Here is a 24,216-nt window from a genome sequence, read left to right as displayed (position 1 = left end):
AGAGGACATGGCCTACAGCTAGCTGAATCTAGAAAGCTCAGCAGAAAGAGAAGAACATTCCCAACAAAAAGGATACCTTAAATCACCCATTTATTCATTCTCTCAACAAACACCCCTGAGTGCCTACAAGGGACACCATGATGGGTCGGTGTTGGCTTCTATTCTCCAGAAACTCACAGCCTAGTGCGGAGGGATAGGTAATCAGAGTTATCTGGGATGATAGCATGTTCATCTGTTTTGCATTGCTATGAAGGAATAATTGAGGCTGGGTAATTTATAAAGCAAAGAGATTTATTTGGCTCATGGTTCTGCAGGCTGTATAAGAAGAATGGCAACAGGATCTACTTCTGGGGAAGCCCTCAGGAAGCTTTTACTCATGGGGGAAGGCAAAGGGGGAGCAGAGGTGGGAAAGGGAGACAAAGAGAGAGGGGAGGGGTGACACACTCTTTTAAACAGTCAGCTCTCGTGTGAACTAACAGTGACAACTCATTCATCACCAAGAGGATGGCACCAAGCCATTCTTGAGGGGTCCGCCCTCATGATCCAAATACCTCCCACCAGGCCTCACCTCCAATGCTAGGGATCACATTTCAACATGAGGTTTGGAGGGGACAAATATCCAAACCATATCACATAGGAAGCAGTTTACAATGGAGGCTGTCCATGGTGCCACAGGGAAGTCAAGGGATCAAGCCCCTCCCCCTGCCTGCTCAAGGAATTCAGTACCTTCACCTGCCAGCAGGGGGCTGCAAAGGCTTCACATAGAAGGGTGAAAAGAACCGCTGCAGACAGGGATGAAGAGCAAAAAGAGTCTCGAATGCCAGACTGAAGATTCCGAAGTTGGGAGCCACATGCTCAGCCCTGCATGCTAGAGAGCTCTCAGGCAACTACTTGGAAGGTGAAATGAGGAGAAACAAGATTAGTTAGGAGGCTGTTGTAACAGCTTCCAAAGGAGCTCAGAGAAAATTCAGGATGGGGGCAAATGCAAGAGCAGTGGTGTCACCAAACCCAACTGTGTCCATTTGCACTCACACAACAGAAAGCCAAACACAAAAGCACTGGCTTTTTGCAGTGAGGAAGGCTTACTGTGAGTCAACTGAACAGAAGACATGAGGAAACACTCAAATCTGTCTCCACAAGCTGGGGTTTGGGTTGGATTTTATAAGCATAGGGTAATGAAGTGTGATCTAATTGGATCTTACAATAATGTGATGCCTGGAGGCGTGATCTGACTGGATCATGCGATGGGGTGATCCCAGGGCTCAATCTGATTGGATCCTGGATCTTGCTGCATACCATCCGCTTCTTAATTCAGTCCCTGCTCCTAGGTCCGAGCACTTAGGTTCTGCCTGTGGGTGCATGCTTGGTTCATCCAGGCATACTCAGGTTATGTGACCTTCAACCTGGGTGTCCATGGCAACTGCAAAACAACTCACAACTTTGTTACATAAAGGTTGAACCAAATTGGTCTGACGCGGTGATGGTGGCTGCCCTGCCATGCCACGGCCCACCTGGAGGGTGAAGAACGGTGATTCACAGAGGACTGCTCAGCAGGTGCCCAGGGTTTGCCACTGGGTCACTCATCCCGCCTTCATGGTAACATGGTCAGGTGGACAAGTGGGGTGAACCTCCCCACGTGGACAGAGGCTGAGACGCCAAGAGAAGTGACTCACTGAAACCACACAGCAAGCCAACAACAGAGTCAGGACTCACTGCCCAGTGCCTCTCTGCATCCACCCCTCCGCCCTGCTGAGCCATCTCTGCTACAGAGTGCTAGAAGGTGGCATGCACCCCTAGGGGACATGAGGTCTCCGAGTCAATGAAGACATTTCTCCTCCCAGGAAATGGTATCCATGCATTTAAATTAGTATCTTTATAATCAGCTTAAGGGCATTTTATTTTAATGTAGCAGCTGAGAGGCAAAATCAGGTCCCACTTTAAGTGCTACTAAAATCTGCTGTGTGGGCAGCTCTCCGATGTGGAAATGAAGCACCCTTAACAGCCACCCACACAACAGCCTAATTTTCACTCAAGAGTCGCTATTGAAAAAAAAAAAAAAGTGACTCAAAACTACCAGCAACTTTGAATTTAACTTCTGAAAACCTTCAGCTGATGGAATGGGGAGATCGTCCAAGAAGGCAGACTGAAGACCCCAGGGCCGGTGGGACTGGCCCCAGCTGCAGGACTGGCCGAGGTCTTGCATGGGGGTTCTGCAGTCCACGCTACACCTCAGTCACCATCACAGCGATGAGGGGCGTGCGAGGCCAGCCCTGGGCCCACGTCGACACCTGCCCCCGGAACCGCAGTTGTAAAAGCACCATTCTGGCAGGCAGCCGGGCAGGTCCTAGAGGAGGCGAAGTCGGCTACAATGCTGTTCCCAGACCCAGGAGAAAGCCGATTCCTTCTCTGCCTCCACTGCAGCTCTCTCTCTCTGCCGACTCATGGCCTCCTGCCGGGTCACTGGGACAGTTTGTCATGGCCTCCCTGCCTCCAGCTGTCACTGCCAGGCTCCTCTTCACCGAGATGCTTTGGTCCCTGAAGCAGAAGTTGAGCCTCGCGGTTTCCCCAGTCCCTGTGAAGAGTCTCAGGCCCTCTGGACGCGGCCTTCTCCGTGCTTGGCCCCGCCCCAGGTATTGCTGGCCTCTCCGAGATGGCTTCATAGGGGTCGACGGTGCCACGTGGCCTAAGCGCTATAAACACACTTTGGAAGTAAAAAATAAAAAAAAAAATTAAAAAAAATTTTTTTAAAAGGCTGTGCAAAGGTAATCTGCTGTTTATTTAGAGAAACAAAGCAAACAACCAGGATGGATCAGAGAACCTTTCCCAAGGTTTTGCAGACGGGTGGCTGCACGTGGGCCATGAAGCATGCTCACAGGTGCCAGTGGCCTGCACATGACCCTGAACTGGGCACCGCCCTCCGACAGGGGGAGACATGCACACAGAATGACAGAAGTAGAAGCAACTTCTGACCCTGGGCTTTTAGCATGCTTTGTGGGTAAGGGACATTCTGACGCTTACTTTGGGATCAGAGAGCCGTCTTGAGGGTCTCCACTTTAACACCTGGTGTGTTGCTGTGCTCTCCCTCGGCCGCCCCATCCCCGCAGCTCCACATTTCAAGAGGCCAGATTTTGAAGGAGACCAACTGCTTTTTATTTTGTAAGATCCATAGGGTGTTTGGGTGTGTGACAGAAAGAGAGAGACAGAGACAGGAAGAGGGAGAGAGAACCATATTCACATATGGTTTTTAAAAATCAAACAATCAGGAGTGATATTTTAAAAATTCAATGTCTCCCATTGTCCCCACCCTCCAGTCTGGTCCCAAGGTTCTTCTGTCCCACCATGACGGGAATAACACAGGCCTGCCTCTGTTTTGTCGGTTACGTCCCCACTCAAAGATGAATCACTTCGCTCACAGCATCTCCTACCTTCCTTATCTTCCTTCCAGAATTGTTTAGTTAGAACAACAGTTTTTGTTTCATTAATTTAATATCTTTAGCTCTAAAAATATACAGAAACCGCCACCTCTTGTTCTACCAATGATACAGGCGCATTTTCTAATTTCCTATTATGTAAGGTGAAGGAAATTATGTTCCCCCACCTGCACCTCCTCCTCCGTCTGCCCAGCCCCCACCCACCCTGGCTTTTCATTTGTCAGGTCTTAGCCTACTCAGTTTTGTTCTGTATCTATCATGGATTCCCATTAATTAAATCGTGAATTGATGACTGAATCGCCTATTGGTGAACTCTAAAAGCTAAAGCCAATAAAGGTTATAATACTATCATTAGACGAGTACTGTTTTCTGCAAAGTAGTGTGATTTGCTTTGCAGAGAAGAAAACATAATTCCATATGTTTCCATTACTAGGTACTTCCCCCAAACAAGGTGGTGACACCATGCTGGGGAGGGACCCCTCATCCCGTATCTCATATTCACTGTCACCTCACACTTGTGTGGCCTCCATCAATGTCTTCCGACAAGGAATCAAGGAAATCTAAAACGTGGGTTGAATCTGATACTTAAAATTATTAATACACTGCAGCAGCCAAATGCCATGGGCTTGTTCCGCATCGATGCCTGCAATCAGCTGGACTCAAAGCCCACATCTTGATATTGGGGATTCTGTCTTGTCTGGTGCAATGTCAGGAGCAGTTTTGTATCAGCGGGTGACCCACCCACCACAACACTTCCTGCTGCCTCCCCTCTGACCCGCTGTCTGGTGGGAGATTCCTGAGCAGACTGTTGACACAAAATGGGTCCCAAAATCCCCCTTTTATTTTCTCTTGCAACGCACCGAGTTAGTAGAAGAATGTTAACTGTCATGAACGCAGAACATTGACTGTGGAGAGATTCACATTCATCAGTGAGGATCCTCGTGTGTCACTTGCCCATGAGGGCCTCAAGCCCCACTAAACGATTCTGGAAGGAGAGCATTCCGTGCACACAGGTCAAGTGGATTCCGTCAGTGTCAATGTCACGTCTCATCTTAGATCCACATATTCAAACCACGGTCTTTTTACTTGTCAGGGTTCAGTCCCAGAGAACAAAACCCACTCCGGCTAGTTTAAGCAGAAAGGAATTTGCGACGTGAAATTATGGGCTTACAAAACTGCTGGGAGGGTTGGAAGCCCAGGCTCAAGGCCTAGCTTCCAGAAATGACTCTTAAAGCCAGCCCACCAAGGAAGCTGCCCAGGGAGGAGGGGGAAAACTAGGCAAACAAGAACCAGGAAGCCACTGCCTCAACTCTGGGTCCCCAAGCCGTACTGTCTTGCCTTCTATCTGGGGGTCAGAATCCACTGCGCTCCTTCCATGGGCTATAGGATCTTACTGTCTCATGTACTGTCTATGCCGGCACCACAGGTGGCCCGTACCCAGTCTCTTAACACCCATGAACCAGAGGCCAGCTAGCAGGCCATCTGCCTGCCCCTGCTGCAGATAAACCAATGCCTCTCTGTGTTGGCAGCCAGATCCAGCCTCCCACAGACTCCTCCCGTCCACATCGGCAGGTCATGGGCATCAGCCTGGCAGGAGCTAGGCCACAGGATGATCCCAGGTTGTGAGGGAGTCTGGGAAACACTCATAGCCTTCGGCTTTCCCACCTGCAACACACACTTAGGCAGTGGCTCCCAAACTTAAACAGGCGGATCTGGGGTGGGGCTTGGAAATGAGCATTTCTAACCACTTCCCAGGTGATGCTGCGCAGCTGGTCCAAGGACCGCACTGTGAGAGCCGCTGGACTCCAGGACACAGCAGGGCGGACGGAGCTGTGCAGGCTCACCTGCAGCAGCCATCACAACGACCTTGTGCAGATTTTGTTTCCTTGGTTTTCCATTAATAATTCCTTTTTCATTATTGAAAGAAAAATAGATGTTTTCATTAACACAGCAATCAGATCTTCCTGTTAGTTACCAGTTTGTTGAACAGAAACTACCTTTATTCTTTAACTTCTTACTTTCTCTCCTGCTTTCTAGACCTCCTGCAAGGCAGTAATCCTGACATTTATTTCCCCTACACACCTGAATTAGTTCCACAGTTACCTGGGCCTCAAGCTTTTGTCTTTAACACGTTTCTTTTCACTCTGCTAGAGGACGTCCTTTAGTAGTGTGTGTGTATATGTGTGTGTTTCTTTTAAGGTGTTGGAAATAAACATTTTTACTACTCCCATGTAGGAAAATATCTTTATTGTCCCTTAATCTTCATGACAGTTTGGCTGGATACAAAATTCTGGTTTCAAAATTATTTCCAATGAAAGTTTTGGCTCAGACCGGAAGAAAATAGACACCACACTCCAAAGGGTAGAGCAAGGCCACTGTATTAGTTCCTATTGCTGTTGTAATAAAGGACCACAAATTGGTGCCTTAAAGCAACACGGACATACTATCGTGCAATTCTGGAGGCAAAAGTCCAAGGTGCATCTCACCAGGCTACAATCAAGGCGACAGCAGGGCTGTGCTCCTGGAGGTTCTGGGGAGAACCTGTCTCCTTGCCCTTTCCAGCTTCTGGAGGCCGCCTGCTTTCCTTGGCCTCTTCTACCTTCCAGGCCAGCCCTGGCATCACCTGGAACTCCCCTCCTTTTTCATGTCCCCTTCTCTGACCAGCTCTTCTGCTACCTTCCCTTAGAAAGGCTGGCGTGATGATATTGGGCACACCTGGATAGTACAGGATACCCGACCCATCTCAAATTTCTTAATCTCGTCCTCTAAGTCCCTTTTGCCAAGAAAGGGGACATATCCTCTGGCTCTGGGGATTAGGAAATGGACTTCTCTAGGGGGCTCAGGGGAGAAGGCTGTTTATTCTGCCCACCATGGCCACCAAACAAGAGTGTTTATTTATTTATTTATTTTTATTATGTTTTTGAGATACAGTCTTGCTCTGTCGCCCAGGCTGGAGTGCAAAGGTGCGATCTCTGCTCACTGCAACCTCCACCACCTGGGTTCAAGTGATTCTCCTGCCTCAGCCTCCCGAGTAGGTGGGATTACAGGCACGTGCCACCACACCCAGCTAATTTTTATAAAATAGTAGAGATGGGGTTTCACCATGTTGACCAGTCTGGTCTTGAATTCTTGACCTCAGGTGATCTGCCTGCCTCGGTCTCCCAAAGTGCTGAGATCACAGGTGTGAGCCACCACTCCTGGCCCAAGCAAGAGTTTTCAAAAGAAGATAGAGAAATATGACTTTATAACTCTCAACATCCCTCATCCATAGACACCCACACAGAGAGCTTGAAAGGGTTAGAGGTTGCAGAAGGGAGGAGGCTGTTTCCGGAGTGTTCTTGGTGTGCTGGGAGTCCTTCCTCCTGGGGGGGGCTCCAGCCCTTCACCTAAAGCAAAGATAGAAAATAAACTCAGAGGGTTTGTTTTCTGCAGTCCGGGGGTCACAGCGAGCCCACCTGGAAAATCAGGAGGTCAAGTACTACCTACTTGGAGAGCAGAGCAAGATGAGTTCCCTGCACCAGCAGCCTTCACTCCCAAAGTTCATGATGCCTGAGGGCATCCTTGGACCCGCTGGGGCTGGTGCCAGAGAGGGCACTTGGATTGTCATTGGTCCTGTCTGTGAGATCCCCTGGAGGGGTCGACAGGTGCTGGGATCTAAGGAAGGTTTGGGAGATCCGCCAGGCAGAAGCCATGCTCACCCTCGTAAAGGGAATTACAGGAAGAGACCCCTAATAGGGAGGCAGGGGACACCCCCAGCAAACTCACCAACATCGCCAGAAAAGGAGGCATCTTTAAACACCTGCCCAAACCAAACTAAAACTGGATCCATCCAGCCAGGTCAGGACCCTCCTGACTTCCTGGGTCTTCTCCCTCCCCCTGCTCCATTCCCAAAATGTGAGAAACTGCAATGAGCAGGAAGTAGGGAAAGAAAAGCAATGGTCATACCTCTCTCTCCTGCCTGGGGTCACCTCTGCAGACCTCAGCCCAAAAAAGGAGAAGCTAGGCAAATGACCTAGAGATAAGTGGCTGGCGACCACTTATCTCTGACAAGAATAAGAAAAATCATAAGATTTGCTCTAAGTTTCACTCAGAGACAGGCAAAAAACAACAACAACAACAACAGCAACAGCAACAACAAACCAGCCCCGCATCTTGAATTCAAGGGGGTCACGTGAGGCTTTTCTGATTCCATCCCTGCTGCTCAGCTGAACGGGTATATCGTAGGTACTGCCTCATTATCTCCCAGCATCTGGTGTTTCTGTGGAGACGCCTGATCCCAGTCTGGATTCCTGTTCGTTTGAAGGTGTAAACATTTGCATGTTTTTCTCTCTGAAGCTTTAAGGCTCTTCCTTTTTTCCTTGATGTTCATATTTTCACGCAGATGTATCTGAGTCTGGGTCATTTGTTTCTTCCTTCTGTTCTGCAGAACCAGGGGTCGGTGTTAAAGAACACAGGGTGAAAAGGCTCCACGAGTAGTAAGTGAAGGCCAAGGCCCTGACTGCTGGCTTAAGAACCAGTCCGTGCGGCCGGGCGCGGTAGCTCACTCCTGTAATCCCAGCACTTAGGGAGGCCGAGGCGGGTGGGTCACTTGAGGTCAGGAGTTTGAGACCAACCTGGCCAACATGGTGAAACCCCATCTCCACTAAAAATACAAAAATTAGCGGGGTGTGGTGGCACGTGCCTGTAATCCCAGCTATTCAGGAAGGTGAGGGAGGATAATCGCCTGAACCCTGGAGATGGAGGTTGCGGTGAGCCCAGATCGCGCCACTGCACTCCAGCCTAGGTGACAGAGTAAGACTCTGTCTCAAACAACAACAAAAAAGAAACAGTCCATGTATCAGAGCCTGCCAGGCATTGTGTGCCTACCTGAGTCCCACGCCCCCGTCTCCCTCCCCACAGGAGACCACTGTCCTGAATTCTGTTTATCATCCTTTGCTATTCTTTAGAGTTTGACAATATGCATGTTTCTACACATTGTTTAATTTGCATGTTTTTGAACTTTACAAAAATGATGTCATGCTGTGTGTATTCTTCTGTGAGTGACATATTCTGCTCCAAATTAGGCCGGATTCATCTGTGTTGGTGCCTGCAGCTTGCTTAGTTCATTTTCACTGCGTGCAGCATTGCATCGTATAAATTATGTCACAATTCATTTATTCGTTTTCTTGCCAGTGAACTTTTGAGTTTTTTCCAGTGATTCTTTACATTACATTCAATTTCACCGTGGATATTCTTATACGTTTCCTAGCATTCAAGGGTTTTTATACAAGGGTTTTTCTTTGAAGTAGAATTGCTGAATCTTTGAGTTCATGCATCTTCAATCTATTCATTAAATAACGTCAATTTTTTTTCCAAAGTGATTGTACCATTTTGAGCCCCCACCAGTAATATAAAGGAATTGTTCCATGTCTCTAATACCACTTTATTATATTGTATTTTAATTTCTTGTCAGTGGGTGGGGAACACTAAACAATATCCTACAATGGTTTGAGTTTACAATCCTTTATTTACTAATATGGTTCAGTTGCTTTTCACATATTAATTGGGTATTTGTGCTTCCTCTGCGAAGTGCTTTCTTTTGTATTTTTTTCTATTGGGGAGCTTTTTTATCTTATTAGAAATTTTAATATATTCTAGATCTTTTGTCAGTCATGTGTTGATAATACCTTCTGCTAATTCATGTCTTATTTGAATTTTGTTACAGAGCTTGGATGAACAATATTTTTTTAATGCTGCAAATGTGTTCATCTTTTCCATTAGGGGTTGTTTTAAGTAATTCCTTTCTACTCTGAGACCATGAAGATATTCTCCTATATCGTATTCTCTAAGTTTTGACTTTAATATTTAAGTCTTTAATCCATTTGAGATTTCTTTTTACATAACAGATAAAGATCTGATTTCAGTGTTTGCCCTGTAGAAAATCAATTACTCTTCACTAAAGAGTCTGTCCTTCTTCCATGGCCTTCATCGCCAGCTGAGTCAGTAGCCCATTTCTACACACCTGCAAATCATTGGCGAGTTCCTCCAATTCTGTTCTCTGTGCTTGGCCTGCCTGTTTCCGATCCCACACAAAACTGCCTCCTCTATGTGATGTGCTTCTAGATTCAGAGGGCAACCCCCACCTCCACCCTCCTCCAAAGAGTTTTAGGCTGGTCTTGGTCTATTATTCTTCCATATAAATTTTAGAATAAGCTCACTGAGTTTAGTGAAAAATCCTACTGAAGTTTCCAAGTTAGAATTCCATTAAATCTATGAATCATTTTTGGAAGAATTCACATCTTTTTTATATTGGGTCTTAATTTTATTTTATTTATCTTATTGAGACAGAGATTCACTCTGTCATTTAGGCTGCAGTGCAGTGGCATGATCATAGCTCACAGCAGCCTCGAATTCCTGAGCTCAAGTGATTCTCTTGCCTCAACCTCTGATGGAGTAGCTAGGAATACAGGTGTATCTCACTACACTCAGCTAACTTTTTTTTAAAATAGAGACTGGAGTCTTGCTATGTTGCCCAAGCTGGTCTGGAACTCCTGACCTCAAGTTGGCTTCCCTCCTTGACCTCTTAAAGCACTGGGATTCCAGGCATGAGCCACTGTGCTTAGTCAATACTAGGTCTTTCTATCCATAACCATGACTTATCTCTGGGTTTTCCTGAATATCACTCAGTAAATTTTACTATTTTTTCCACAAAAATCTTACACATTTGTATTATTTCTGGGTAGCTGTGCTTATTTTTGATGGCTTTGTAGCTATCATAAAAGGTATTTTGTTTTAAATGACATTTTATAACTGATGCATGGTGTGTGAAAATACAATTTTTTAATTAAAAAATCTAGTATCTTGCTGAACTCTCCTATTAATTCTAATAGTCTATCTAATCTCCTGGACTTTCTACATAACAATCATCTCATCTGCAAAGAAAATGACAGTTTCATTTCTTCTTTTCTAATCTTTAAAACTTCCATTTCCTATTCTTATTTATCTGACTAGAAATTATTATAACACATTAAATTTCACTGTGAGGGTGGGTATCCTTGGGTTTTTTTTTTTTCTGTGTTCTAACAGGAATTATTTTAATTCTTCCCCATTAAGTAAAAGGATATCTGTAAAGTTTTTATTATTTTACAGATATTTTTCTAATTCTTATGTGCTGAGTTTCCTCTCCTTTTTAAAAAAATCACAACTGGATGTTAAATTTTATCAAATGCTTTTAATGCATTTGATAATTATCTATTGGTATTACTGTATTCTACTCTGCTAATGTGCTGGATTACATTAATAGAATTTCTTTGGGGGCAGGAGAAATTAAGGGCTTTAAAAAAAATAAGATATGTCTTATAATCAAAACCTTCCTCTTAAATCTCAGTTATGAATGGCTGACTGGATTGCTTTGCTTTCCCACCTAGAAGGCAAACATATCAAAGCACAATAGTCATGTGATATGGACAAAAACCACATACACCTGATGGCATCACTTCCCTGTTGGAGCAAAAGCTATTGCTCAAAATGTGTGAGTCTGAAAGGAAATTCAGACATCCCAATCCCATCTCATATGTTGCTTGAAGGAAAATATCTCAGGTGCTTAATAAATTTTTGTCAAATTAGCCAGCTAATACTTAAACAATAAATGTTGATTTTTTTGTTCTCTTGGATTAATAACATTAAATATTTCTACCTCTTGGCAAAAAGGCCTGATATGGTCAAGAATCTGAAGTCTCATCATGACCTCAGCACAAATGGACAGTAAGGACCTCCAAATGTCCACTTCCCCATTAAAGTGACATGAACACTGGCAAAAAAATGCTCAAATCAATTTTTTAAAACTCTGGAAACTAACTAAAGGCTCACAGCAATGTTAAAAGTGTTTGTTAAAGAAAAGCAGATGAATCTCAGTAAAAGTAGTGAACTTTGTGGTGTTGAACTTCTCCTACTGCCATCCCCCTCTTACATAGCAGCCTAGAAAACCAAAAGCTCCACAATCCCAGTAAAAACCAGCAGCCTAGCAGCCACTGGAAAGGGCAAAATAGGTTTGGGATTCCCGAAAGCCTCATTATAGAGACTTTTCATTATTTGACCTGTCTGGCAGCTCCCTGGAAAGCCTTACTAGCAGGGTTTGTCTTTATATGACTTGATTTGGCATTCACTCAGCATGAATAGCCTTTTCCCCAGGGACATTTGTGGAAGACAATCAGTGGCAGTTGTTTAACATCACGGCTGCCTGCAATCATGCCACCAGTTGGGACAAACAAGAAGCTAGCCAAAAAACATAAAAGGAAAAGCTGAAGTATCCAAAGTGGGCTTTGGAAAATTCTGGCATGTTCCTAGGAATCTGGAAGGCCTTGTACATGTGTGACACTGTTGCATGCCTGGAATAGTTCTGAAAATGCCCTAAGTTCTCACCTCTGGGTCACCTTGAAGATCAGTATCATCAGAAAGAGAAAGCTAAGAGTTATCAATTGCCTGGATGAATGTTGAAGGTATGAACATATGGTCAATAGAATTAGCGATGAAAACCACAAGGGGATGCCACTTCACACTCACCAGGATGGCTGTTATCAGAAATATTGGCAAGGATGTGGAGAAAGTGGAGCCCTTGTACATTGTGGTATAAAATGTTGCAGCCACTTTCAAAAACGGTTTAGCATTTCCTCAAAAATGCCAACATAGATAGATTTACCATATTACCCAGCAATTCCATTCCTAGTTTTATACTCAAGAACACTAAAAATACATGTCTGTGCAAAAATTGTACACAAATGTTCATAGCAACTTTATTCATAAAAGGCAAAAAGTAGAAACCAGATTCCATCAACTGATGAGTAAATAAAATGTGTTATATCCATAGAATAGAAAATGATTTGGCCATAAAAGGGAATAAAGTACAGATTCATGCTAAGACCTGGGTCAACCTTGAAATGTTATGCTACATGAAAAACGCCAGGCACAAAAGGTCAGATATTGTATGATTCCATTTCCATGAAATGTCTGGAATTGACAAATATGTAGAGACAGAAAGTAGATTAGTTGTTGCCAAAGGCTAGAGCAAACGGCAAATGGAAAATAATTGCCCTTGATTGACACATTTTTTTTCTTGCTGATTTGTTTGAGTTCCTCGTAGATTCTGGATATAAGTTCTTTGCCAGGTGCATAGTTTTTTACATGTTCAGCTTATTTTCAATTTTTTAAAACTTTCAATTGCTTTTGGGGTATCAGTGGCTTTTGGTTACATGGATGAATTTTCTGAGATTTTATTGCATCTGTCATCTGAGTAATGTACATTGTATTCAATATGTGGTTTATATCCCTCACCTCCCCAACCACCATCCCCTTCTGAGTCTCCATAGCCCATTATATGACTCTGTATACCTTTGTGTACTCATAGCTTAGCTCCCACCTGTAAGTAAGAATATATGGTATTTCGTTTTCCATTCCTGAGTTATTTCACTTAGAATAATGGCCTCCAGCTCTATTCAAGTTGCTGAAAAATACATTATTTTGTTCTTTTTTATGGCTGAGTAGTATTTCATGGTGTATATATACCATATTTTCTTTATCCATTCATCAGTCAATGAGCACTTAGGTTGGTTCCATGTCTTTGCAATTGTGAATTGTGTTGCAATAAACATATGCTTGTGGTGTCTTTTTGATATATTAATGACTTTGTTTCCTTTGGGTAGATACCCAGTAATGGGATTGCTGGATCAAATCATAGATATATTTTTAGTTCTTAAAGAAATCTCTGGACCAGGTGCAATTGCTCACTTCTGTAATCCCAACACTTTGGGAGGCCAAGGTGAGCAGATTGCTTGAACCCAGGAATTTGAGACCAGTCTGGCAATATAGTGAGACTTCATCTCTTCAAAAATAAATTTTAAAATTAGCCAAGTGTGGTGGTATGCACCTGTAGTCCCAGCTTCTTGGGAGCCTGAGGTAGGAGGATCACTTGAGTCTGGGAAGTGGAGGTTGCTGTCCACCTCCCAGGCTGAAGCATTAATGGTGCATGAGCGCACCACCACTGCCTTCCAGTCTGGGCAACAGTACAAGACTCAAAAATAAAAAAGAAGGAAGGAAGGAAGAAAGGAAGGAAGGAAGGAAGGAAGGAAGGAAGGAAGGAAAGAAATTTCCATATTTTCTTCCATAGAGTTTGTACTAATTTACATTCCTGCCCAGCAGTGTGTAATCTTTCTCTTTTCACCATATGCATGCCAACATCTTTTGTTTTTTGACTCTTTAATAATGGCCATTCTTGAAGGAGTAAGGTGGTATCTCATTGTGGTTTTAATTTGCATTTCCCTGATGATTAGTGATGTTGAGCATTTTTTCATTTACATGTTGTTCATTTGTATATCTTCTTTTGAGAAATGTCTGTTCATGTCATTTTTCCACTTTTTGATGGGATTATTTGGGTTTTTTTCTTGCTGATTTGTTTGAGTTCCTCGTAGATTCTGGATATAAGTTCTTTGCCAGGTGCATAGTTTGCAAATATTTTCTCCCATTCTGCGGGTTGTCTGTTTACTCTGATGTTTAATTCTTTTGCTGTACAGAAGCATTTTAGTTTAATTAGGTCCCATTTATTTTATTTTATTTTGCATTTGATTTTGGGGTCTTAGTCATGAATTCTTTGCCTAGGCCAATGTCCAGAAGAGCTTTTCCTAGGTTTTCTTCTAGAATTTTAATGGTTTCAGATCTTAGATTTTATCTATTTCGAGTTCATTTTTGTATAAGGTGAGAGATAGGGATCCAGTTTCATTCTTCTACATGTGGCTAGCCAGTTTTCCCAGCACCATTTATGAAATAGGGTATTCTTTCCCCAAGTTATGGTTTTGTATGCTTTGTCAAAGATCAGTTGATTGCAGGTATTTGGCTTTATTTCTGGGTTCTCTATTCTGTTCCACTGGTCTATGTGTCTACTTTTATACAAGTACCATGCTGTTTTGGTAACTCTAGCCTTGTAGTATAAATTGAAGTTTGGTCATGCGATGCCTCCAGATTTTTTTCTTTTTGCTTAGGATTGCTTTAGGTATTCAGGCTCTTTTTAAGTTCCATATGAATTTTAGAATTGTTTTTTCTAATTCTGTGAAAAATAGTGTTTGTATTTTGATAGGAATTGCATTGAATTTGTAGATTACTTTGGGCAGTATGGTAATTTCCATGATACTGATTCTTCCAGTCCATGAGCATGGGATGTGTTTCCATTCATTTGTGTCATGTATTATTCATTTCAACAGTGTTTTGTAGTTCTCCTTGTATGGCTCTTTCACCGCCTTGGCTAAGTATATTCCTGGGTTTCTGGGTGTTTTGTTTGTTTGTTTGTTTTTTTACAGCTGTAAGGGGTTGAGTTCTTAATCTGAGTCTCGGCTTGGTCATTGTTGGTGTATAGCAGTGTTACTAATTTGTGTGTGTTGATTTTGTAACCTGATAGCTTACTGAATTCTTTTATCAAATGTAAGAGTCTCTTGGAGGAGTCTTTAGGGTTTCCTAGGTGTGTGATGATATCATTGGTGAGCAGCAATAATTTGACTTCATCTTTTCCAGTTTGGATGCCCTTTATTTCTTTCTCTCGTCTAATTGCTCTGGCTAGGAATTCCAGTACTATGTTGAATAGAAGTGATAAAAGTGGGCATCCTTGTCTTGTTCCAGTTCTCAAGGGGAATGCTTTCAACTTTTCCCCATTCAGTATAATGTTGGCTGTGGTTTTGTCATATGTGGCTTTTATTATTTTGAGGTAAGCCCCTTCTATGTCTACTTTGTTGAGTGTTTTTATCATAAAGAGATGCTGGATTTTATCAAATGCTTTTTATTCATCTATTGAAATGATCATATGGTTTTTGTTTTAAATTCTGTTTATGTGATATATCATATTTATTGGCCCGCATACGTTAAACCATCCCTGCATTTCAGGGGTGAAAACAACCTGATCATGATGTATCATCTTTTTGATGTTCTGTTGGATTTGATTAGCTAGTATTCTGTTGAGGATTTTTGCATCTATGTTCATCAGGGATATTGGTCGGTAGTTTTCTCTTTTTGTTATGTCCTTTCCTGGTTTGCATATCAGGGTAATACTGGCTTCATAGGATCAGTTAGGAAGAGTTCCCTCTTTCTCAATCTTTCAAATAGTTTCAGTAGGGTTGGCACCAATTTTTCTTTGAATGTCTGGTAGAATTCAACTGTGAATCCATCTGACCCTGGGTTATTTTTTGTTGTTGTTGTCATTTTTTAAAATTACTGACTCAACTCACTGCTTGTTATTGGTCTGTTGAGGGTTTCTGTTTCTTCTTGATTTAATCTAGGAGGACTGTATGGTTCCAAGAATTTGTCCATTTCCTTTAGACTTTCTAGTTTATGTGCATTGAGGTGTTCATAGTAGTCTCAAATGATTTTTTGTATTTCTGTGGTGTCAGTTGTAATGTCTCCAATTTCATTTCTAATTAAGTTTACTTGAATTTCTCTCTTTTCTTGGTTAATCTAGCTAATGGCATATCAATTTTGTTTATCTTTTCAAAGAACCAGCTTTTTGTTTCATTGATCTTTTGTATTTCTTTGTTTCAATTTCATTTAGTTCTACTCTTATTTATTTTATTCTGCTAGCTTTGGTGTTAGTTTGTTCTTGTTTCTGAATTTCCTTGAGATGTGACATTAGGCTGTTAATTTGTAATCTTTCATACTTTTTGATGTAGGTATTTAGTGCTATAAACTTTCCTCTTAGCACAGCTTTTGCTGTGTCCCAGAGGTTTTGATAACTTGTGTCACTATTATCATTCATTTCAAGGAATTTTTAAATTTCCATCTTGATTTCATTGTTACCCCCAAAATCATTCAGTAGCAGATTGTTTAATTTCCATTCATTTGTATAGTTTTGAAGGCTCCTTTTGTAGTTGATTTCTAGTTTTATTCCATCAAGGTCTGAGAATATATTAATACAATAATAATATAATATATTATTATGATTTCAATATCCTTAAATGTATTGAGACTTGTTTGGGAAGTTATCATATCTATCTTGGAGAATGTTTCATGTGCTGAAGAGAAGAGTGCATATTCTGCAGTTCTTGGGTAGAATGTTCTGTAAATATCTGTCAGGTCCATTTGTTCTAGAGTATAGTTTAAGTCCATTATTTCTTTGTTGATTTTCTGTCTCAATGATCTCTTTAGTGCTGTCAGTAGAGTGTTGAAGCACCCCACTATTATTGTGTTGCTGTCTGTCTCATTTCTTAGGTCTAACAGTAAATGTTTTATGAATCTAGAAGCTCCAGTGTTAGGTGGATATAAATTTAGGATTATAATATCCTCTTGTTAGATTGATTTTTTTTGTTACTATATAATGAACTTCTTTGTCTTTTTTATTGTTGTTGCTTTAAGGTCTATTTTATCTGATGTAAGAATAGCTACTTCTGCTCACTTTTGGTTTCTATTTGCATGGAATATCTTTTTCCATTTCTTTACCTTGAGTTTTTATAAAATCGATGTGTTAGGTGAGTCTCTTGAAGACAGCAGATATTTGGTTTGTGGTTTTTCATCCATTATGCAAATCTGTATCTTTTAAGTGGGACATTTAGGCCATTTATAGTCAACATTAATACTGAGATGTGAGGTACTGTTCCAGTCATCATATTAGTTGTTACCTAGATATCTTTTTTAATTGTATTATTATTTTATAGGCCCTGTGACTTTTAGGCTTTCAAGAGGTTCTATTCCGGTTCATATGAATCTTTTGTTTCAGGATTTAGAACTCCTTTTAGCATTTTATGCAAGCCTGGTCTAGTAGCGACAAATTCCCTCAGTGTTTGTTTGTCTGAAAATGGCTTTATTTCTCCTGCATTTAGGAAACAGTTTTGCTGGATACAAAATTCTTGACTAACAGATATTCTGTTTAAAGAGGCTAAAGACAGGATCCCAATCCCTTCTGGCTTGTAAAGTTTCTGGTGCAAAGTCTGCTGTTAGTCTGATAAGTATTCCTTTATGGGTTACCTGGTGCTTTTGTCTCACTGCTTTCAAAATTATTTCAAATGAAGGGTTTCTTTTAGGGGTAATGAAAACCTTTAGATAGTGATATTGGTTGCACATCTTTATAAATATACCAAAAGCTATTGAATTGTACACATCAATGAGTAAAGTTTATAGTATGCCAGTTATACTTCAGTAAAAATAATCTGAATCTCTATTTTCAGATTTCAACCCATGTGTTGCCAAGGTTGGACTATTCCAAGGTGTAACTTTTTGGTGGGTTCCAATATAATTCACACCTTCCTCTGGAGTTTTCTCCTAGAGGAAAATAGAAAGAACTGCCATGGGTTGCCCAGAAGTTCAGCCGTCTCTTTTATGTTTTCCTTTTTTATGGCCTCTGGTTCTTATTTTATGGAAAAAGTATTTTATTAGATAACTCTGAGATACTAATTGTATTTTCTTGAAGTTGTCTTTTGTACATCTCTATTTCTTCCAGGATTTGTTCCTATTGGTGTCTTTCTCTTACATATTTGTTTTGCTGAATGTGTGGTGTTATTTAGTGGTCTTTTAGGTTTATGAAAGAAGGCCTTGGTTGAATAATATAAATCACTGGTATGAAGTGCCTCATCTTCCAGGTAGCTCTGTTTCCCCCAGGTGCCTGGGCATGGGGTCAAAGCATGCATATGGCAAACTTTATTTTGACTCAAGATGAAAAACAGGTGAGTTTGGCAATGTCCTCCCCTCCTACCAGAGTTAGGGTGGCTTTCCCTGTGCCAGAACTCACATTGCAAGATTCAGTCTTTCCCTAGTAGATAGTTCATTTTCTTAGTGTTTCTCTTCTCTTAATCTGAGGCCAACTCCATGACTGGTGCACAGTTCTGTATGGGTCCCACATATCCCCTCTCCTCCCTCCCTGCCTCCTCCTTGATCAGGGGAGGGAACAGCTGCCATTTCTGCTGCAGTCAAATCTGGGCTCTACTCTGCTTCACCCATCAGTACAATCCTCTCTGCCATCCATATTCTCCAAATTCGTAAAAATCTCTTGCCTCCTAACAACTGTTCTCCACCCCACTCTTTTGCTGTTATTAATTTTACACTTCTTTACTACTATTTCAGAGATTTGGGAGGCAGGAAAGATAAATGCAGGTGCTCAGCCACTATTTTAAACTGGGACCCATCTTATCACTAATGTCTTTTAAGTCATCCAGGACACTCGTCAGAGACAGAATTATGGGTCTCCTGCTTCCTGCCCCATCCTTCTCTCCTTGGATCTCTGCTTAGCATTTGCCCCATGAGACTGTCAACCTGTGAAGGTGGGGACCAAGCACAGGGCATGGCACAAAAATAACTGCTATGCAAAGTGCACAGATGGCTTTCTGAAAATAAATGTTTGTTAAATGATTGAACAAATGAATTAATATTAACATTATAGTCAGAATTTAAGAATGTACCTGTAAATATATTGGACAAACCTCTTCATTTTTCTTTCTCATTTAAAAATTAAGTACAGAATAGGCCGGGTGTAGTGGCTCATGCCTGTAATCCCAGCACTTTGGGAGGCCGAGGTGGGCAGATCACGAGGTCAGCAGATCAAGACCATCCTGGCTAACACGGTGAAACCCCATCTCTCCTAAAAAACACAAAAAATTAGCCAGGCATGGTGGCGGGTGCCTGTAGTCCCAGCTACTGGGGAGGCTGAGGCAGGAGAATGGTGTGAACCCAGGAGGCCGAGCTTGCAGTAAGCCAAGATCGTGCCACTGAACTCCAGCCTGGGCAACAGAACAAGACTCCATCTCAAAACAACAACAACAAAAAAATCAAGTACAGAATATTTTTAATTATGAAGAATTGATTATTTTCTTATTTCAGTCTTTCAGTGCAGTCCGCACAAGCTCCAGCCAGCACTGCTGAGAAATAATTGACACAGGGCCTCCTGGAAGCTATGCTGTAGTCCAGCCATGAACAATGCCAGGAGGACTCCATCCCTTTCCAATGTGGGAAGCTATTTTTCAAGCCAAAGAAAAATCTTTCAAATATCAAATGTTTTCCTACCAGACTTATAAAATAAAGGCAAAGACTCCAAGAAACCTGGACGTAATGAGAAACTTTAAAAATTGCACCAGAAAATTTCTAGGGCTTAAGCCAACCAAACTTATGTATAATGAATCTCTACAAAGCTCTCATTATCATGTAGATTTAGATATGTAGCAACCAAATTTACCAATTCCTATAACAAAACTTACTCCCGCCCCCACTGTTGCTGTATGTGGTCAAGTCTTCCATAAGACTTATATTCTGATGCTCTGGTGATAGTGTGGACTCTAGATTCGATTGTCAAAGACAGGTAGCTCCTCAGAGAGGAGATCAGAGACCTCCATCTCCAGGGCTCAGACCCACCATTTCCTGCAGGAGCTCCTGCCTCAGCCACATCTTGCAGGAAACATGAAGAAGGGCAGAGCACTGGGCTCAGTACCACGATCTGCTGAGCACTGGGTCTTCTCCCACATGCCAAGCCTCTTGGCCTCCAGGCACCAGCCCTTGCCCCCTTCCCACCTGACCTGATGCACCTGCTCTGACCTGGTGTCTACTCTGATTCTGATCAACTCCCACCTGGCTAGTTCCACTTCAACATGGCAAGCAACAGCCTGGATCTTTGGAGGTGGTCCTGGCTTCCAGTTCTCTGTCCTATAGACCTACAAGGATGTTCAGTGAATGGCCATTGTTTGGAATTTGAGTTTGGCCATTGCTCCTTCCAGCTTTTCCACATTTCTGTACTCAGTGCTGCACTGAAGCCTGACCTGTGATACCAGCCATCCCATTTCCAAAACTCGACACATTCTGGGAAGTTCCACCCTCCTGATACTCACATCCCTGTATGGCACAAGCTTGGGTTTGTTTGCAACCTACCCAGATGTGTTGACAGAACTCAACTGTCAGCTGACTACGGGCCTTTGCTGGCTACGGGCCTTTACAAGACAAGCTCTGGCACCTATACCCTCATCCTGTGCCCTGGCCCACAGCAGACAACTGAACAGTGGGGCTTTCTATATCCATCTGTGCCAACAGCATAAGACAAGCCTTTCACCTAGCACCTATGCATTGGGGAATAATGGCTTGGGTCTGTGCCTGCCATTGCTGACCTCTGTTTGCTAGGGCCAGAGACTATGTTTGCTGAGGATGAGGGTAGTTGATGAATATTAACTAAACCTTCAAAGTTCAGGCATCTCACCCCCAGAGTTGAGAGCCTGGTTTCTAAATACAGTGTTCCAATAAAACATTGGAACTGCTCAAAAAGCAAAAGGATGGGGTGTGTCAAAGGGACACAGGGCCCCAATGGAAAGAGGTGAAGCTGGAACAATTTGGGCAAAAATATAAACAGCGTGATATTGAAATATAACCTGAAGTATAATCTACAAGGTCTCTACCAGTATAAATAAACATTTGAATAAATAACTCAATGGGAAAATAGACAAATCTTCCTTACAGAAGAATTTCAAGCAGTATATATAGATGTTGTCATCTAACAGGTGGAGCTTAACCCTCTCCCCTTGAGGGTAGCTAGACTTACTGATGCACTCCTATAGAGTAGTCTGGGGAAAGGGGAAAGAGTAATTTACAGCGAAGGAATCTGGCAAACACCACCTTAGCCAAGTGGTCAGAGTTAACATCACCAGTGACGCCACGCAGATCCCATGTACCCCTGATGTGAGGTGATGAGAAAGAAGGGTTCTTAACCTCATAGTCTCTCAAAACACCCAAACAGCCAGTGTAATCATGAGGAAAATACTAAACAAACCCAGACTGGGGACATTCTACAGAATACCTAGCCAGTTCCTAAAGATGGCCAAGGTCATGAAAAGAAGGAAAGTGTAGAAAACAGTTTGATGGTTCCTCAAAAAGTTAAGCAGAATTGCTATATGATCCAGCAATTTGATTCCTAGGTATATGCCCCAAAGAACTGAAAACAGAGACTCAAACAAGGCTTTATTTTTTGAGTACCATTATCTGCTACACATGCAATCTTCATTTTATACAACAAATTTATAATCTAAGTTATTGCTGTGCAAATGAGTGAGTTTAGGAAGAAGAAAGGTGACACAGATACTCACCCATGGGTGCCCTACTTGCTGGGAACTGTCCCAGAACAGAGTTGAGGCTACTGTGAGGATTTGCTTCTGACAGGAGTAATAGAGGGGCAAGGGTAGACATGTGCAAGGGCGGGCAGTCCACCAATGCTTCCCGGCCACCTCCTGTGTACCATTAGGGTCCAGAGGCTCTTCCAGAAACCTGGCCCTCTACCTCCAGCCCGGGGAGTGCCACCCTCTGGCCCATTAGGCTTCTGAGGGCCCAGCTGTGCTTGTCTATCTCTTCATTCACAGCAGGAAACACAGTTTGGCATAAAGTTAAATTTCACTGAATGAATGCTATTGACTGTGTTTGGGGAGGGTGAAGGAATGTAACAAAACAGCAGAAAACAGAATTACAAATGTTTAGAAAGAGGAAGAAAATGAAGCCAGTATTTCTTGAATCCCATGTGCCACAGTTACTCTGTCCCGGTCCTTACATATGTTCTTTAAATGCACAGAACGCCTTAAAATAGGAACATTATTTGTAAATGAAGAAACAAACCTCGGGAAGATTGATTAATTGTCCCAAAGTCCCTCAGCCAGCAGATGACAAAGAAAAGATTTGTACCCAGCTATGTCTTCCTCTAAAACTTCGGCTCCTTCCACTAAGTCAGCTATCAGTGACAGCTGTTAAGTGAATGCTTGCCTGGTTGAAGAATTGCTAATTTCCCTTTTGGAAAATCACATTCCCTTCGACAGGCTTCACTCATGTCATGCATATTTACTGAGCACTTTTCTTGCAGAAGGCCCCGGGCCTGCAGGTACTGGAATGGAGTTAGGAAGCCAGAGAAGACAGGTCCCCTGACCTCCACTATCCCTCTCTTGCACTCCTGAGTCAGGTAGGAACAGCTCAGCTCAATCAACAAGTCTTAGAATTTAACAGGAAAATGAGGATCCAGTTAAATTAGCATAAAAGCAAATTAGCAATTACCAAGCTGTCAAGTCACAGCAGAGGCCCAAGAATTTCAACAACTATCAAGACATCATTTTAAAATATTTAATTCCACTTACATCATTCCAACTCGGGGATCAGATTGCTTCTGCTTGGTTAGAAGTGTTCTTTGGGGGAAAACATTAAAAATGCCAAATGGTGGGGTTTTTCCCACACAATGAGCAAATACACCGAGAGCTGTACAGATGTGGTGGAGCATATTCTGGTGCAAATGGATTTTGTGCTATTTGCTTACTTACCTAGAAGAAGCAATATTGATTCTTACTGTGTGACTTGGAGGTTCTACTGTGTGCATTTGAGATTTAGATGGAATAACAAAGCATTTTTACCTGGCTATCAAAAGACAATCTGAACTTTAATGAAATATGTAAGATTAAAAATTTATCACAACGAAACTTCTCAAAGAACTAATGACATTTACTGTCTGTAGCATTTAACGTCTTAAACATCTCAAAATCTTCCCTTTGCCACACTTAAACTTCTGAATGAGGACTCCACAGACAGAATGTAACAGGCACTTAATGCCTCTTTGGTGGGCGCTCCCAGGATCCCTCTTGATATGGTTCAGATCTGTGTCCCCACCGAAGCTGATGTCAAATTGTAATCTCCAGTGTTGGAGGTGGGGCCTGGTGGGAGGAGATTGGATCATGGGGGCAGAGTTCTCATTAATGGTTCCCCTTGGTGCTGTTCTCGTGATTGTGAATGAGACCTGGTTGTTTAAAAGTATGTGACACCTCCTCCCCACTCTCTTCCTCCTGCTCCAGCCATGTGAGATGTTCCTGTTTCCCCTTAGCTTTCCACCATGACTGGAAGTTTCCTGAGGCCTCCCTAGAAGCAGAAGCCACTATGCTTCCTGTATAGTCTTCAGGACCACAAATTCTACCTCTTTTCTTTGTAAATTACCCAATCTCAGTATTTCTTTATAGCAATGTGAGAATGGAATAATATACCTCTCTTGATGGGCATTTTCAGGATTCCTCTCTGGTGGGCATTCCCAGCATTAAATCGGCAAAAAAGCGAATTCTCTGTTCTTGTATTTCCAGGAGGCTTCTCTCTGACTGCAGGTCCCACCGTGGTACTGACAGCCCCCTACGTGTGCCAGTGTGCCACCTCCTTCCAGTGCCTGTTCTCTTCTCTCACTGAGAGTGAACCGCAACTTCTCAAATCAAAGGGTCTTTTCCAGGCCAACCCAACCCTTGGCATCCCACAAAGATGATCTAGGGCAGCAGTCCCCAACCTTTTTGGCACCAGGAACTGGTTTCATGGAAGACAATTTTTCCATGGACCAAGGGTGGGGAGTAGCTTCAGGATGAATCAAACACATTAAACTTACTGTGCACTTTATTTCTAGTATTATTACCTTGTAATATATAATGAAATAATTCCACAATGCACCATAATGTAGAATCAGAGGGATCCCTGGGCTTGTTTTCCTGCAACTAGACAGTCCCATCTGGGGGTGATGGGAAACAGTGACAGATCATCGGGCATTAGATTCTCATTAGGAGCTCACAACCTAGATCCCTCATATGCACAGTTCACAATAGTGTTCACACTCCTATGAGAATCTAATGCCACCGCTGATCTGACAGGAGGTAAAGCTCAGGCAGTGATTCGAGCAATGAAGAGCAGCTATAAATACAAATGAAGCTTCCTTCACTCCCTCGTCTGTCACTCACCTCCTGCTGTAAGGCCCAGTTTCTAACAGACCATAGACCGGGACCGTTCCGTGGCCCAGGGGTTGGGGGCCTCTGATCGA

This window comes from Mandrillus leucophaeus, unplaced genomic scaffold (genome assembly GCF_000951045.1).
Source record: "Mandrillus leucophaeus isolate KB7577 unplaced genomic scaffold, Mleu.le_1.0 Scaffold72, whole genome shotgun sequence".
In the NCBI taxonomy this organism is placed as follows: Eukaryota; Metazoa; Chordata; class Mammalia; order Primates; family Cercopithecidae; genus Mandrillus; species Mandrillus leucophaeus.
Note: the sequence above shows the minus strand (reverse complement) of the source record.